This window comes from Hippopotamus amphibius, chromosome 6, assembly GCF_030028045.1.
Source record: "Hippopotamus amphibius kiboko isolate mHipAmp2 chromosome 6, mHipAmp2.hap2, whole genome shotgun sequence".
Lineage (NCBI taxonomy): Eukaryota > Metazoa > Chordata > Mammalia > Artiodactyla > Hippopotamidae > Hippopotamus > Hippopotamus amphibius.
In genome coordinates, this window is record NC_080191.1 from 112424746 (window position 1) to 112442335 (window position 17590).

Here is a 17590-nt window from a genome sequence, read left to right on the forward strand (position 1 = left end):
TCTCTTTCTGACTTACTTCACTCTGTATGACAGATTGTAGTTCTATCCACCTCATTACATATAGCTCCATCTCATCCCTTTTTATAGCTGAGTAATATTCCATTGTATATATATGCCACATCTTCTGTATCCATTCATTTGTTGATGGGCATTTAGGTTGCTTCCATGTCCTGGCTATTGTAAAGAGTGCTGCAATAAACATTATGGTACAAGTTTCTTTTGGGATTATGGTTTTCTTTGGGTATATGCCCAGGAGTGGGATGACTGGATCATATGGTAGTTCTATTTGTAGTTTGTTAAGGAACCTCCAAATTGTTTTCCATAGTGGCTGTACCAACTTACAGTCCCACCAACAGTGCAGGAGAGTTCCCTTTTCTCCACACCCTCTCCAACATTTGTTGTTTCCAGACTTTGTGATGATGGCCATTCTGATTGGTGTGAGGTGATACCTCATTGTGGCTTTGACTTGCATTTCTCTGATGATGAGTGATGTTGAGCATCTTTTCATGTGTTTGTTGGCCATCTGTATGTCTTCTTTGGAGAAATGTCTATTTAGGTCTTCTGCCCATTTGTGGATTGGGTTATTTGCTTTTTTGGTATGAAGCTGCATGAGCTGCTTGTATATTTTGGAGGTTAATCCTTTGTCCGTTGTTTCATAGGCAATTATTTTTTCCCATTCTGAGGGTTGCCTTTTAGTCTTGTTTATGGTTTCTTTTGCTGTGCAAAAGCTTTTAAGTTTCATGAGGTCCCATTCGTTTATTCTTGATTTTATTTCCCTGATTCTAGGAGGTGTGTCAAAAAGGATGTTGCTTTGATGTATGTCAAAGAGTAAGAACTGATCACATTTGTTGTGCATATATTCGTTTCAAAATATGAACTCTTTTAGCAATTCATATAAAGGGCTAAGCAATATTTCTTTCTTAAATATGTTATTTCCTCAATCTTGTTTCACGGCAATAAGAAAAACATGCACACTTATAGTTCATAGCAATGTGGGAGGACCTAAAATGTATATTCTAAATGTGCTTGCGCTCAACTCCTTTGTAGTTTCCTCTTGGTGGAGTCATATGAGAAATTATGATATGACATTATTAGGAAAGATTCCAGAGCGAATGAATTGGCAGAGAAACCACTGGAGTCCCCCAGGAGTACTGCCTTTATAGGAACAAATAGTCAGTATGAATCTACAATCGCCTGTGCTGAGTCTGAACAGTCTGCTCATACATTTGCTCAAAGGCTTTTTCTGTTGTTAATGACACTATAGTACGTACGTTCTCCACAGCTTTGGTTGCTATCCTATAAAACAAGATAATAAAATAGAGAAATAAAGTTAGTAGTGGTTAAACTTCTGGTTGTGAATTACAGTCACAACGGGGACATATGAAGTACATTAAGTCAATAAGTTTTTCTGACGAGTCTTCTTAGCTTCTTTTTTCTTTCCCCAAAATAAGATAGAAAAGTAATGTATCAGGATAATAAGCTCAAGGAAAATTCCTTTTGAAAAGATTTAGTCCACTGATCTAAATTTAGCCCTCTTTAAGTCTTCATTGAATTTCTAGTTAAACTAGTTCCATAAGCAGAGGGATCAAACATTAGTGAGCATTATGTCCATATGTGATTATACAAAGGAGCTGTCCTATGAATTATGAGATAATTCAAGAAGAAGAAAGCAGAGAACAAAGGGAGTCCAACTTGAGGATGGAAGATGCCTTAGAGGACTGGGGCGGGGAGGGTGGGGGGGACTCGAGGGGGGGGGGAGTCAAGGAAGGGAGGGAATATGGGGATATGTGTATAAAAACAGATGAGTGAACTTGGTGTACCCCCCCAAAATAATAAATAAATAAAATTAAAAAAAAAAAGAAAGCAGAGAGAATCAAGTAAATAATTATTTTATTCTAGCACAGAAATGCAAATAGAAACCAAAGGAATCAGGAACACTGCCGTAAAGTAGCATGGAGTGTGGCTTTTGAATTCTGTATAAGATATTGTATAGCCGTTTCTCATTTTGATGTCTGTGAACTTAAAAAGATATTTAGTTCAAATATAATACCTCTTCATAGTTATATAGTTTTCAAAATGAATGGGGATCAAAAATGGAGGAGACTTTTGGCTCAGAATAACCTGGACATGAGAACACATGTTGACGTGAAAGAGAAACTTCCTGCTTTCACGTTCTGTTTCCAGACTGGCAGAGTGGACTGTGGGGCAGATGAAGACCGAGGTGGACACCCAAGATTATTTGAAGGAGAACTAGGGTTACAGGAGAGAATTGGATGTCTAGACCATGGTCGGGACACCTGGATTCTGCTCTAAATTCTCATGATTTCAAAATGAACTCAAAGAAACCTCCATTTGTAACATTTTGTAGTATGTATGGAAAATGGATAAGAATGCTGAAAATAAAAAGAAATGAACAACAACAACAACAACAGAGAATATTCTTGGTTGTAGGTTTTTTCCTTTCATCACTTTGACTACATCACGTGACTCCCTTCTGGCCTGCAGAATTTCTGCTGAAAAGTTAGTTTGACAATCTTATGGGAATTCACTTATCTGTAACTAGTTGTTTTACCCTTGCTGCTTTTAATATTTTCTCTTTCTCTTTAATTTTTGCCAATTTTACTTACAATGTGTCTTAGTGTGGACCTTTTTCAGTTCATCTTGTTTAGGTCTCTCTGTGCTTCCTGGACCTGGATGTCTGTTTCTTTTTCCAGGTTAGGGAAGTTTTCAGCTATTATGTCTTCAGGTATGTTTCCTGCCCCTTCTTTATCTCTTCTCTTTCTGGAACCCCTAAAATGCAACTGTTAGTATGCTTGATATTGTCCCAGAGGTCTCTTAAACTGTGCTCATTTTTAAAAATTCTTTTTTCTGTTCACCTTGAGTAATTTCCACTACTCTGTCTTCCAGCTCACTGATCCATTCCTCTGTGTCATTGAATCTAGTATTGATTCCTTCTGGCCCTACCCACTACTGGGCCAACAGCTACACATGAGGCAGGGTTCTGAGATTAGAGATGTCTTTCCCATGCTTGGCTTCTCTGGAATCAAGGAATTCGTCCATCTGATTGGACTTTCCCTAAGTCACAGGCGTGTCAGACATTCTTTCCCTCAGCAACAGCTGGAAACAGCCCTAAATATGATAATTAATGTTGTAAAAAGCCCCAGACACAATCAAGATGTGTGTGTGTGTGCACATGTCTATGTGCACGTGTGTGTGTGTGTGTTTTGAGGGGGACAGGAATGGGGAGAGATGGGTGAATTTTTTATTCCATTTTTTGTGTTCTTAAGCTCTGTTGGGTTCTTCTTCACACTTTCTAATTCTGTTAAAATTCTCACAGTGTTCATCCATTCTTCTCCTGAGTTCGTTGAGCACCTTTAAGATTATTGCCTTGAACTCTATTGAGTCAGTAGTTTATCTTCACTTTGCTTAGTTCTTTTTCTGAGGTTTGGGCTTGTTTCTTCATTCGGAACATATTTTCCTGTCTCCTCCTTTTGTCTAACTTTCTGTGTTTATTTCTATGTATTAGGCAGTTTGGTTATGTTTCCCAATCTTGGGGAAGCAGTCTTGTGTAGGAGAAGTCCTATGGGCCCAGCAGCACATTCCCCTCTGGTCACCAGAGCTATATGCTCCTGGGGTGCCTCCCATGTAGACAGCATGGGCCCTTCTGTTGTGGTGAGCTGACCACTGTGGGCACAGTGGCAGTTGGATTGGCTTCAAGCCTGATTGGCTGCCAGGCCCTGCCTCATGTGCAGCCATTGGGCTCACCGGTGCGGAGGGCCAGGTTCTTCTGCAGCTGACTGCATTGCCTGGGGAGTTTCAGGGCTGGTGTGGGCCTGCTGGTGAGTGGGCAAGCCCCCAGAGCTAATAGGCTAGATGGAGAACTCCAAAATGGTGCTTGCCGGAACCAGTGTCCTTGTGGTAGAACGAGCTCCACTAAATGGCTACCACCCACGTCTGTGTTTCCAAGGGGAGTCCCAGTTGCCTCCTTCCTCTCTGCGAGTCTCTCCAAGATCAGCAAGTGGGTCTAACCTAGGCAGCTTTCAAATTTCTGCCTCTGTTCTGGGACTCAGAGCATATGAGATTTTGCATGTACTCTAAAGACTGGAGTCTCTTTTTCTCATAGCCATCCAGCTCTCTTGTATGCAAGTCCCACTGGCCTTCAAAGCCAGATGTTCTCAGGGCTCATCTTCCTGGCGCAGGATCCCCAGGTTGGGGAGCCCAAAGTGGGGCTTGGACTCCTAGCTGCTTGGGGAGAATTGTGCAATTGTGCAATTCTGCAGTTGTGATTATTCTCTTGTTTGTGGGTTGTCTACCGATGGGTGTTGTTCTTGACTATATTGTATCTCCACCCCTCTTACCCATCTCATCTTGGTTCCTTCCTAATATCTTTAGTTGCAGAAGATCTTTTCTATTAGTCTTCAGGTCATTCTTATAGATAGTTGCTCTGTAAATAGTTATAATTGTGGTGTACCCATGGAGGAAGTGAGCCCAGGATCTTTCTACTCTGCCACCTTGGCCACACCCCCCTCAGAAAGTTCTTAATGTTTGAGTTCTGGTCTTTGTTCACTTTAATCTCTAGATTTTATACTTAATACAAGCAAGGACACTATAGATCTCTGTGACTTTAGATAAGAAGCACTACAGCTCTGACCTCGGTTTTCTCACCTGAGAAAAACAAGGGGTTGGACAAAATTCTGACCCCTTTAAACATAAAAGACACGTTTCCTCACTTCTCACTCATGAATTCCATGTTTAAGATTTTTTCTCCACCAGAAGACTGCATGTAAGTCTGGATTTCCCAATATCTATTAGGCACAGACATGTATATAACTTGCAGATGGATATTTCGATTTTTACATTTCTTTTTCTTTTTAAATTTTACTCCAGCTTTTTCAAAATGTTGAACATAATTCAGTGGCCCCCATTATTATGTTCCAGATTTGGAACCTCTGGTCCTGGTAAAATCCACTTGCCTTTGTAGTCCAAAACTGTTCTCTTAGGTGAATTCTACAGTTTATGTCAGAGACATATCTCCTGAACCACAATTTTCATCCAGATATATGTAACAGGAACTGAAATAGGGTGGATCCAAATGAACACACACCTTCTTTCCTTCAGGATCACTTCATCGATCACTCCCACTGATAGGAATTTTTTTTTTTTGGTATAGCCTGTCTCTCTCACTACATAGTGAGTTATTTAATGTTAGTGACTATATATTTATATAGTCTAGTATATGTGTATATACATATATATACACATATACTAGAAATATGAGTGAGATTTCCTGAAGCTGAGTCAATAAGAATCTAGTGGATTCTTTCTTTTTTTAAATTTTTATTTTATATTGGAGTATAGTTGATTAACGATGTTGTTAGTTTCAGGTGTACAGCAAAGTGATTCAGTTATACATATACATGTATCTATTCTTTTTCAAATTCTTTTCCCATTTAGGTTATTACAGAATATTGAGCAGAGTTCCCTGTGCTATACAGTAGGTCCTTGTTGATTATTTATTTTAAATATAGCAGTGTGTACATGTCAGTCTCAAACTCCCAGTCTATCCCTCCCTCCAACCCTTCTCCCCTCGTAACCATAAATTCATTCTCTAAGTCTGTGAGTCTATTTCTGTTTTGTAGATAAGTTCATTTGTATCATTTTTTTTAAGAGTCTGCATATAAGCAATATCATACACTATTTGTCTTTGACAGGAATTTTTTTAACGTTCCATAATTCAAACCATTCAGACACCTGTACCTAACACATTTCCATTGCCTGAAACCAAAGACCCACACGTATCCTTTTCATATTCCACTGCTGACGCAGAGAAGGTAGTCATTAAATAATCTCTAATGTTGAAGGATAGCTCCAGTGGCATTTACTGGATAGTCTGCTTTAGCTCACCTGCGTGAAAAGGAAACCATCACTCCCTATGTTTATCTCCACAGGCAGAGTAAGTAGGCAGTTAAAGCAATCATCTGGATAATTTGGGGCAACGGGAAAATGCAGTTATTGAAGTAAAAGGAAATTCAGGGTTATCTAAATCAATACAGATTGGCTTTTGTTTTGATTAAATTGCAATATCTGCTTTAGTTAATTTGTATATGCAGTCTCTCTCCCATATGCCACGTCCGTTAGAAAGAACATTTATGTTTCCTTTAGCTGGTTTTTCCTTTTTGTAACTTATATTTTTAGAAAAGATTTGTATCACCCATAATTCAAGTAATTATCAGTTTCTAGCAGACTTGTTGATTTCCTTAATTAAACGTAGCTAACAAATCATTTAAAAAAGAAAGAAAAATGCAACAGTTTTTCTAGTCCAATTAACTATTTGTTATTTTGTTTCATACCCGCTAGACCAGAAAGTAAATTGTGCATGAAACAACACTTCAGTTTTATTACTGTCATCTTAAACTCATGGTTCCAAGTTGCAAAGAAAAAAATATCTTAGAATACTACTGTTTATTGAGAATAGCATAACCAGCATGTGCCTTGAGGCAGATGAAAAAAGGAAACCATAAAAGAGAAGCAACTTCAGAAGTTTCACAAAAGGAACGTGCAGACTTTCAGAGACATCTCAAAATATATCATTTGTTATAATGATAATGGGAACTTTTTTTTAATCTCATCATGCCGCCTCACTCATTTCCTGACTTGAAATTGAATACTGTTGCAATTAAATAAATTGCCTCTCTCTGTTTTCACATATTTTTTTCATGACCGAAAGCTATTTCCTTTCTCTTCTCTTTAACAAATAATTCTTATCTCTGTCATATTTCTCAAAGAAACCTATTTTATTCAATTTCACAGGTACCAATCTAATCCAGGCCCTTCATTCCCGACACATGGACGATTATAATAGTCTTCACACTGGGCTGTCTGCTTCCACTTTCCTCCTGAATCCAGTGCAGCACTATTATGAGTGGTGGGCAAGAGCCCAGGGGCCAGCTAGACTCCAGCTGAGCGGCCTTAGGCATGTGACTTTACGCTCTGGTCCTCAGCTTTTATCTTGAAAGTGAGGTAGAAGTGGTACCTGCCTACTTGCTCCTGGAACTGCTGATTTCCTGCTCTGCTCTGGGTCACAAAGGGGCTTCCCTTTAGGTCTCCCACACCAGTTCAGCCAGCCGGTGGCATGAAGGGAAAGGGTGGGAGGAAGGAAAAAGCCAGGATATGTCTCTTCCTGCCTCTCCTCCTCAGTCAGGCTTCCGGCAGGTCCTCCACAGTCCAGCTCTCTTGGGAGAGACCTGCTATGGCTCCAATGTGACCTTGACCCAGTGACCCCTGCCCCTGGCCTCCTGCAGCACTGCCTCCTCCCTTCATCCTTCCAGCCCAGGTGTGATAGCAGCTTCCTGATGCTGTGACTCTAAGGTATTTCAGCATCCCTTCTTGGCCTCCCATCTATTCTGTTTTAAAATCTCAAGATAGGGTTTTCCTGGTCAGACCTGGTTAAATCCTGAGTGATCCAGTACCTCACAGTGTTGTTGGGAAGTTTAAATGAGTTAAGATATAAAAACACTGAGAACAGTACTCAGAATTCGATAAATATTAGTGACTATTAAATATTTTCAACCCATGACCCACTGCTCACTTTGTATGTTTAGATCTGTGTAAACTGTCAATAATATACCATTTAATGTACAGCACTCTGTCTCAGAAAACTTAAATAACTGTGCTCTGACCTCTGATGGGCAGAACAGTTCTCAGAGCTTTCTGAAAAAAAAAAAAAAAAAAAAAAAATATTTTCAATATTATTGCTCTACTAAGTAATGAGAAATCCTCTGAGTTTTACTCTTCTGTGGATACAACTGAGTTCAAGTTAATACTAACACTCAAACTATACAAGCTTACTCACTTCACCTGTGGAAAAAGCATCCTACTCCTCAATATTTCTGAAGTTCCCCGAAGGTGGCTCACATGCACTCATAAGTAAGTTGACTCCTTCTTGTAAAATTCATAATTTAGCAGATACCTAGCATCCATATTGCATTCGTTCCCTGGGGCTGCCATAACAAAGTACAACACACTGAGTGCCATAAAACAAAAGAAAGTTATTCCCTCACAGTTCTGGAAGCTGGGAGTCTAAAATCAAGTTGTCAACAGGGCCATGCACCCTCTGAAGGCTCTAGAGAAGGACCTTTCCCTGCCTCTTCCTGGCTTCTGGTACCTTCCAGCCATTCTTAGTGGCAATCCTTAGCATCACTGGTCTACAGTTGCATCTCTAAGCCCAATTTATGCCTCCACAGTCACATGGCCTTCTTCCCTGTGCATGTCTTCAAATCTCCCTCTACTTGTAGGGACACCTGTCATTGAAATTGAGCCTACATAATCATAACGATTGCGTCTGAATAACCCTATTTCCAAATGAGGTCACATTCAGAGGTACCTGGGGTTAGAACTTCAACATATCTTTCTGGGGAGTACAGTGTGACCCACAACATATATGTTTGGCTTTGACATATATCTTACCTGTGGTTCTAGTTAATTACTATAAAATGCCTGAAGCAAGTGTCATTATCCCTGTTTTTTAAAAATGGGGAGGTTGAATTAGAGAAGTTAAGGTCCTTTCCAAAGTGTATCATAGAGCCAGTATATGGCAAAATCAGAACTTGAATTCGGGGTTTCTGGATTCCAGACCGTTTCTCTTCAAATTACATCATCTAACCCTTGAACTCAGTGAGAGCACTGATCTTGGTACTTAAGCAGGTTGAAGTTCCTGATTGTTCCTCCAAACCGTAGGCTGAATTTCCAGATCTGATCAAGCAGCCAAATGTCGGTCGAGAACCTGTCTGGTGTGAGTTGGCTGTCGCTGCGTAGTAGCTGTAACCTCGGTGGCGAACAATAGGCATTGACTGCTCATGCATCTGGGGTCAACTGGGAGTTAGCGCCCCTCCCCCCAGCACAGGAATATTAGCCATAAAAAATGAAATCCTGCCATTTGCAACAACATGGGTGGGTCTAGAGGGTATTAGCCTTAGTGAAATAAGTCAGACACAGAAAGACAAATATTGCACAGTCTTACCTGTATGTGGAATCTGAAAAACAAAACAAAATGAAACAAGACACAATGAAAATAGACTCAGAGATACAGAGAGCAAATGGGTGGTTACCAGAAGGAAGAGGTTTGAGGGTGTGGGTGAAATAGGTGAAGGGAATTAAGAGGCACAAAGCTCCGGTTATGTAATAAATAAGTTATTGAATGTAATATACAGCATAAGAATGTGGTCAATAATAGTTTAATAACTTTGTGTGGGAACACATGGTTACTAGAGTTCTTGTGATCGTTTCATAATGTATGCAAATGTTACATAATTATGTAGTACACCTGAAACTAACACAATATTGTATGTCAACTATAGTTCAATAAAAAAATCGTTTCACAAAAAGGAACTTTCTGAGGGAGAAACATTAAATCTAGGAAGTTCTCTTATCCCAGTAACATATGAATTTATTCAGGACAATTTATATGCATGAAAATATTTTTCATTAAACATATTCAAAATTTTGTCTTCCACTATTATCAAGACTCATCTCCAATAGAACATTTCAAAATAAAGGTAGGGACTTCCTAGGTGGCTCAGTGGTTAAGAATCTGCCTGCCAATGCAAGGGACACAGGTTCAATCCCTGCTCCAGGAAGATCCCACATACCATGGAGCAACTAAGCCTGTGCACCACAACTACTGAGCCTGTACTCTAGAGCCCATGAGCCACAACTATTGAGCCCAAGTGCCACAACTACTGAAGCCCACATGCCTAGAACCCATGCTCTGCAACAAGAGAAGCCAACGCAACAAGGAGCCCGCGCAACACAATGAAGAGTAGCCTCTGCTCACTGCAACTAGAGAAAACCCATGTGCAGCAACAAAGACCCAATGCAGCCAATAAAAAATAAATAAATAAATAAATAAATAAATAAATAAAACAATAAAGGTTAAAAAAAAATAAAGGTACGGTTTACCCTTGGTGAACCTGTGTATATATTCCTTTATATGTGGTTACCTATTATAGGTAAAACTTTGAGTGCATGAGGGTGTTAGAAGCTACAAAGATAATATAAAGCCAGTTAACCTGTTATTGTGAAATTGTAAAGGCTAAAAAGAATTATGGAAAATAAACTCTAAAACTCTAAATTGAAGAAGTGGATAATTGAAGCAAAGTATCCACATAAAATGGTTTAAAGAAACCCTGTAAGTAAAGGTAAACAGAATTTGTAGATGTACTTAAATATTTTCATGGTGCTTTATTCCATCTAATCTAAGACATTATATTAGTAAAGTGTCCATATGGGGGAAGGTGAACTATACCAGGTGTTTCCAACAGAAGCAATCTAATACAGGAACTGATTACGAAGGTCTTGGAAGGTAAAAGTGCCCAAACTAGATGCTGAAGTTACCTAGACACAGAAACTGCAGTAAGCAGCTACCACAGCAGGGGATAAAAGAGGTAGGTTCACCAGACCTAGGAACTTTGTGCTGTGTGGCTGGTGCTTGAGCTTACAATGTGGCCAAGGTGGGTGTGGCTGGACATCTCTCTGGGTGCCTTCTCTATGGCTGGTTCTGGAACTACCAAAAAATCTGGAGGCTAAGCACATGATAAAATGCTCAACATCACTTACTGGAGAAATGCAAATCAAAATTACTGTGAGGTATCACCTCACACTGGTCAGAATGGCCATCATCAAAAAGTCTATAAATAATAAATGCTGGAGAGGGTGTGGAGAAAAGGGAACACCCCTACACTGTTGGTGGCAGTGTAAATTGGTGTAGCCACTGTGGAGAACACTATGGAGGGTCCTTAAGAAACTAAAAGAGCTACCATATGATCTAGCAATCCCACTCCTGGGCATATATCTGAAGAAAACCATAATTCAGAAAGATGCATGCACCCCAATGTTCACTGCAGCACTATTTATAATACCCAGGACATGGAAGCAACCTAAATGCCCATTGACAGAGAAATGGATAAAGAAGATGCGGTACCTATATACAATGGAATATTATTCAGCCATAAAGAAGAATGAAATGCCATTTGCAGCAACATGGATGGACCTAGAGATTGTCTTACTGAGTGAAGTAAGTCAGACAGAGAAAGACAAATGTCACATGATATCACATATGTGGAATCTAAAAAAAAAATGGTGCAAATGAACCTATATATAAAACATAAATAAGAGTCACAGATGTAGAAAACACACTTATAGTTACCAGGGGGGAAAGCAGTAGGGGGTAGAGGGAGGGATAAATTGGGAGATTGGGATTGACATATACACAGTACTATATATAAAACAGACAACTAATAAGGACCTACTGTGTAGCACAAGGAGCTCTACTCAATACTCTGTAATGACCTAAATGGGGAAAGAAGCTAAAAAAGAATGGATATATGTATATGTATAACTGATTCACTTTCCTGTACATCTGAAACTAACACAACATTGTAAATCAACTATAGTTCAATAAAAATTTTAAAAAAAGAAGAATCTGGAGGCTGAGGCCTCTACCATCCTCTGTTATCCAAGCAATGCTATTAGGAACTGTAAACAGAAGATCAGTCCTTTCTCCTCTCTTCCCACCTTCCCGTCTCCTGGTCAGGCTCCGGTTGGCAGAGCTTACCCCTGGGGCAGGGGAATGTGGGGTCTATGGTTCCCACAGCCTCCCTCAAGCACCCCAGAGTGCTGAGGCGGTGGGGGCGGTGTTGATGCTGGGAAGAATAGGTCAATCATCTACACAGATACCAAGACTGTAAGACAGTGCATTATCTTTTCCTTAGCAAGAAAAGCTGGCAAACCACAGCACAAAGCTTTAACATCTTAATGTTTTCCCCCAAATTATTGCCCCTTGTGTCATCAAAGTATGGTAAAGCAGCATTTCTTAAAGAGTACTTTACTGTCGTCTCTTGGATTTTTTTTCCCCTAAGATATCCATTCTTCAAGTTTTGATGCTGGCACTCTCATAATCTTACCGGAGGATGTCCACCGAAAGCTTTCAGGCAACAACCAGTGTGACGGGCTGACTTGTGTGCCCCCCCCCCACTCGCATGTTGAAGTACTTCAGTGTGAAACTCTATTTGGGGAGAAGACCTTTAAAGAGGTGATTAAGGTAGAAGGAAGCTGTTAGGTTGAGCCCTAATCCAATCTGACTTGCATCCTTATAACAAGAGATCAGGACACACGGGAGAGAGACAGCAGGGATGCACATGCACAGAGAAAGACCACGTGAGGACCCAGAGAAGGTGCCGTCTGCAGTCAAAGAGACAAGTCTCAGGAGAAACCAACCCTGCTGGCGCCTTGATCATGGACGTGAGAAATAAATTTCCATTGTTTAAGCCACCCAGTCTGTGGTATTTTGTTATGGAAGTCTTAGCAAACTATCACAACCAGGAAGATGTCTTAAGCGGCATTTAAACTGAATACATGAAAGACCATCAATTCAGATAACTTGCTGAAGTGCCCACGATGTGCTTGGGCAGGCAATCAGAACTTCGTCATCACTGTAGCCTGGCCAATTGTAAGATGCAGCTCAACTTCTGAGATCTAAAATGAGAAAAAAAATGTGCATTTTTGTCTTAAGTAATGCTGTCATTCCGTCAGTGTTTTACCTTTTGTGTGCCACAATTCCCTATCAGGTCTATTCTCTAGAATTTGCTCTTTGTTTTTCATAAACACTTACTATTCAGTGTGTTCTGGACACATGGGTTGGTGTGAACTTATGTGGTCATTGATTCAGGAAATCCAAGTAAGAGAAAATAGATAATTTAGTTTTGTTTTTTTTAAATTTATTTATTATTTACTTATTTATTTATTGTCTGCGTTGGATCTTCATTGCTGTGTGCAGGCTTTCTCTAGTTGCAGCAAGTGGGGGCTACTCTTCGTTGTGTAGAGCTTCTCATTGCATGGCTTCTCTTGTGGCAGAGCATGGGCTCTAGGCTTGCAGGCTTCACTAGCTGTGGGACGTTGGCTCAATAGTTGCGGCTCGCGGGCTCAATAGTTGCAGCTCGCGGGCTCTAGAGTGCAGGCTGAGTAGTGGTGGCACACAGGCTTTGTTGCTCCGCGGCACGTGGGATCTTCCTGGAACCAGGGCTCAAACCCCTGTCCCCTGCATTGGCAGGCGGATTCTTAACCACTGCACCACCAGGGAAGTCTGATAATTTAGTATTGAATGGCAAATTAAAAGCAACCTGTGTAGGTATGATTTTAATGCACGAACACTCCTCTTACCTTAGAATAATCTAATCTGTGCAAACAAATGTGCTAGGTGAGGGACAGCTGTGGCTGAGGGAGGCAAAAGTGCAAAGACCCAATCCATGGACTGTATATGGCAGATTCCATATGGCAGAGGGATGGCTGCAGTGGGCAGTTTTGCTCAGTGGGATCTCGCAGCTGATTTGGGTTGTAGTGTTTAATCTAAAAGTTCAAACGTTAACATTTAAAATGACTATTGCAAATATCAGATTCTGCCGAATACACAATGTGTATGAAAATAAACGCTTTGTTTCTTTCATTAAACTGCCACCTCTTCATCTCCTGGTTGTCCTTATTCATTGCCTCTAAGGCTCCTAGAAAAAAATCACGCCTTTAAAAAATGTGTAAGCAAGTTAGCAGAATATTATGGAGTTATCACAGAGAACAATAATCCTTAGACAAGGGATTTCAGCTTTTGCCAGTTTGAGAACAATGAGTCATTTTCTTCTTTGCAGTCTCATTGGGGTGAAATGTTCCCCTTACAAATGCTGTCCCCAAGCTCTAAGCAAATAACTTATTTCTAGCACTGAATTTTTTCTTTAATTGTCTTCTGGACTCTGTTCGAATGAGATTATTTTCAGATGCATTCAATCCTCTGTCCCAGTTCCCAAAACTCCATCACCCTTTGGCTTCTTCAGGCATCAATCCCTTCAGGTACAGTGTCAGTTAGAAGCTTTTGGTTGCAAGTAAAAATCATGGGAGCCAAATGGCTTTCACAATAGAAGAGATTTACTGGCTCACATTACCAAAAAGCCCAGAGGTGAGGCAGGTCTCTGGTGTGGCTTATTGAGGGTTCTACTTTCTTTCTTTGTGATTCCCTATACTTTGCTTCTTTAGGTTAGCTTTTTGATCCCTCACAGTCACAAGACGGCAGCCAGCAGAGTACAGTTTTCCCACAATTACTGAGCAAAAAAATTGCTGAGTACAACACAGACTGAACTGCCCTAAAGCAAATATTTTCTCTAAGATAAATAAATACATACTTGTATGTATTTATAAAGCCAAGATATGGAAACAACCTCAGTGTCTATCAATGGATGAATGAATAAGGAAAACGTGGTGTGTACAAACTATGGAATATTATTCAGCCATGAGAAAGAGTGAATTCCTGCAACTTGCAGCAGTATGGATGGACTTAGAGGTCATTGTGCTATGTGAAACAAGCCTAATGGAGAAAGACAAATACTGCATGCTATCACTTGTATGTAGAATCTGGAAAAAAAAAAAGCTAACTCAAAGAAACAGAGGAGAAAAATGGTTGCCACGGGCTGGCAGGAGGTGAATGAAATAGGGAGAGGTTGTAAGAGTACAAACCTTCAGATGTAAGATGAATAAGGTCTGAGGATCTAATGTAAAACATGGTGACTATAGTTGATAACACTCTATTGTAATATTGAAATTTAATGAGAGAATAGAACTTAATATTGTCACCAAAAAAAAAATTATGTGAGGTGATGAATGTGTTAACTAGATGGGAGAAATCCTTCCACAATGTATATTTATATCAAATCACCACAATGTACATTTTATTTATTTTTTTATATTAAAGTGTAGTTGATTTACAATGTTGGATTTACTATTGCTGTACAGCAAAGTGATTCAGTTGTACATATATATATATTCTTTTAAAAAATATTCTTTTCCATTATGGTTTATCATAGGATATTGAATATAGTTCTCTAGGCTATACAGTAAGATCTTGTTGTGTATCCATTCTATATATAAAAGCTTACATCTGCTGACCCCAACCTCCCAGTTCATCCCTCCCCTCCCCTTTCCCCCTTGGCAACCACATGTCTGTTCTCTATGTTCACGATTCTGTTTCTGTTTCATAGATGGGTTCATTTGTGTCCTATTTTAGGTTGCACATGTAAGTGATATCATATGATATTTGTCTTTCTCTGTCTGACTTACTTCACTTAGTATGATAATCTCTAGGTCCATCCATGTTGCTGCAAATGGCATTTCATTCTTTTTTGTGGCTGATAAAAAACATACAACATATTCCATTGTATATATGTACAACATCTTCTTTATCCATTCACTTGTTGATGAATGTTCAGGTTGTTTCCCCGTCTTGGCTATTGTGAATAGTGCTGCTGTGAACATAGAGGTGCATATATCTTTTTGAATTATAGTTTTGTCTGGATATATGCCCAGGAGTGGAATTGCTGGATCATAGGGTAGCTAGCTCTACTTTTAGTTTTCTGGGGAACCTCCACACTGTTTTCCATAATGGTTGTACCAACTTTACATTTTAAATATCTTAAAATTTTATTTGTCAATTACACCTCAGTAAAACTGAAATTAAAGAGGAAAATAGAAAAGAAAAGAGAAAAATTTAATCGATTTATCCGGAAAATGACCTTTGACACAGGAGGTGGGATTTCTGTGATTGGTTTGCCCCATGAGATTGCGGCCTGGAACTGGGCCCTGGGGAGCAGAGTAGACATTTGGGGGTTCACGACCATGCAGGCTCATGATGATTTTACTTTCCTCTTTGTATATATTTTTTCATACTCTGTAATTGTTTTCAGACTTTTTTCATATAACTAATATCTTTCACTTCTCCCGAATTTTCATTCATGAAATGTCTTGCCACTTGGGTCTTGCAGCAATAAAGAGCATTCTGGCTAGAATTATTTCATCCCAAGCAGACTATGACCTGCAGATTTTGTTTATAGTAAGTCCCCTACATAAGGACCTTCAGGTTGCAAACTTTCAAAGATGCGAACATGCCCCTGTATGCCAGCTATTGTACTGTACTACTGTACTTTTCAAGGCACTATAAGGTTAAAAATGTTTTATTAATTTTTTGTGTTTAATTTTAATGTATTATTTGTATGAAAAGTATTATAAACCTATTACAGTATGGTACTATATAGCTGATTGTGTTCGTTGGGTACCTAGGCTAACTTTGTTGGACTTAGAAGTGCGCTCTCAGAATGGAACTCGTTTGTATGTAGGGAATTTACTGTACTGCCCTTTTAGTCTCATTATCAGATTAATCAGCTGGTTAAGGGAAAGTAGTTTTCTTTTACCACGTGAACACACAAGGAATGAGAAAAGCAAAAGCAAGTTTTCATTGCTTTCTCCTCACGCTCCTTCTCACGCTCCCCAAATGCAGTAGAGAAGCAGAAGGAGGCTTGATGGGCTTGTGTCATCCATCCTTCAAGGACAGGCCAGGGAGGCTTCAGCAGTTGTGCCAGTGAGCTAGAGAAGGAGGCTCTATCTGTTCTCAGGGTGTCTGGGGGAGAGAGAGTCAGCAGGGTTGCCTACCTCATAGGTAGTCAGGTAAAACCAAAATTGTTAAGAATGGCCAAGAACCCAGGGGCTCCTCTGGGAAAGCAAACGTAATCCAACAATCCTGTCAAGTCTCATCACTAAGTGCCATTATAGTCTTACATTTTGAATATATCACTTGTCCTTGAATAAAAACACGTTGCACCCTTCTTCTTGTATCTTAGTTCCGGCAGGCTTTGACCAGTTGGGAACCAGTCGGGTGACTATACATTTATGAGTATCCCATAAGCCATCCAGTGAACACGAAGGGTTATTTACAAACTATTAACACGTTTAGTTTATGAATTGCTATATTTTATTATAAACACTACCAGTCGTGCTGTTCTTTTCAGACTAAAGACTCCGAGTCCAAAGATTAACCCCTTTTTAATTTAATTTTTTAAAAATCGGACTAATGTAGGTACATAGTTTTGAAATCAAATAATATTGCAAATCTAATAATGCAAAAGAGAGACCCTCAAATCCTCCCATTCTCATCTCTGAATCTAGCCACTATCAACTCTTAGATTTTCTTGGATATTTACCTCCATATCTAATATAATCATACTGCTACCTTTTGATTTTCTACGAAGAGAGAATTTTTTCTTACACACTTCTCCTGATCCCCGACTAAGACACGTACATGTTCTCTCTTTGTTCCTCTCAAACTGTCTCCCTCCTCATCTCTCCTAACACAGGACAGTCAGATCACAATGTTCTGTTAAATCAATATTGTGAGTGCATTATCGTGCCTGTGTAAATAGTACTCCCAGCCCAGCTGAGCTGTGTAACATGAATACATTTCCTTTCTTCTACCCTCAGTTATTTTCCCCTGGAGGTTTAATCATTTCTCCATTTTTCCTGTTGCTTAATCTTTTGCTGTCATTAATTCTGTACTTCACCCCCCCGCCGCCCCCACCATCTCTGCCCTTGCCATAAAACTCTCCTCCATGCAGCCCAGCACTGCAGCCACCTGTCGCCCCATTTGCTCCAGGGAAGTCTGTGCTGCAGCCTGTGTCCTCTTGCTCCATCCAGGACTTGTTCCTGAGGCTGCTGCCCAGCTGTCGTC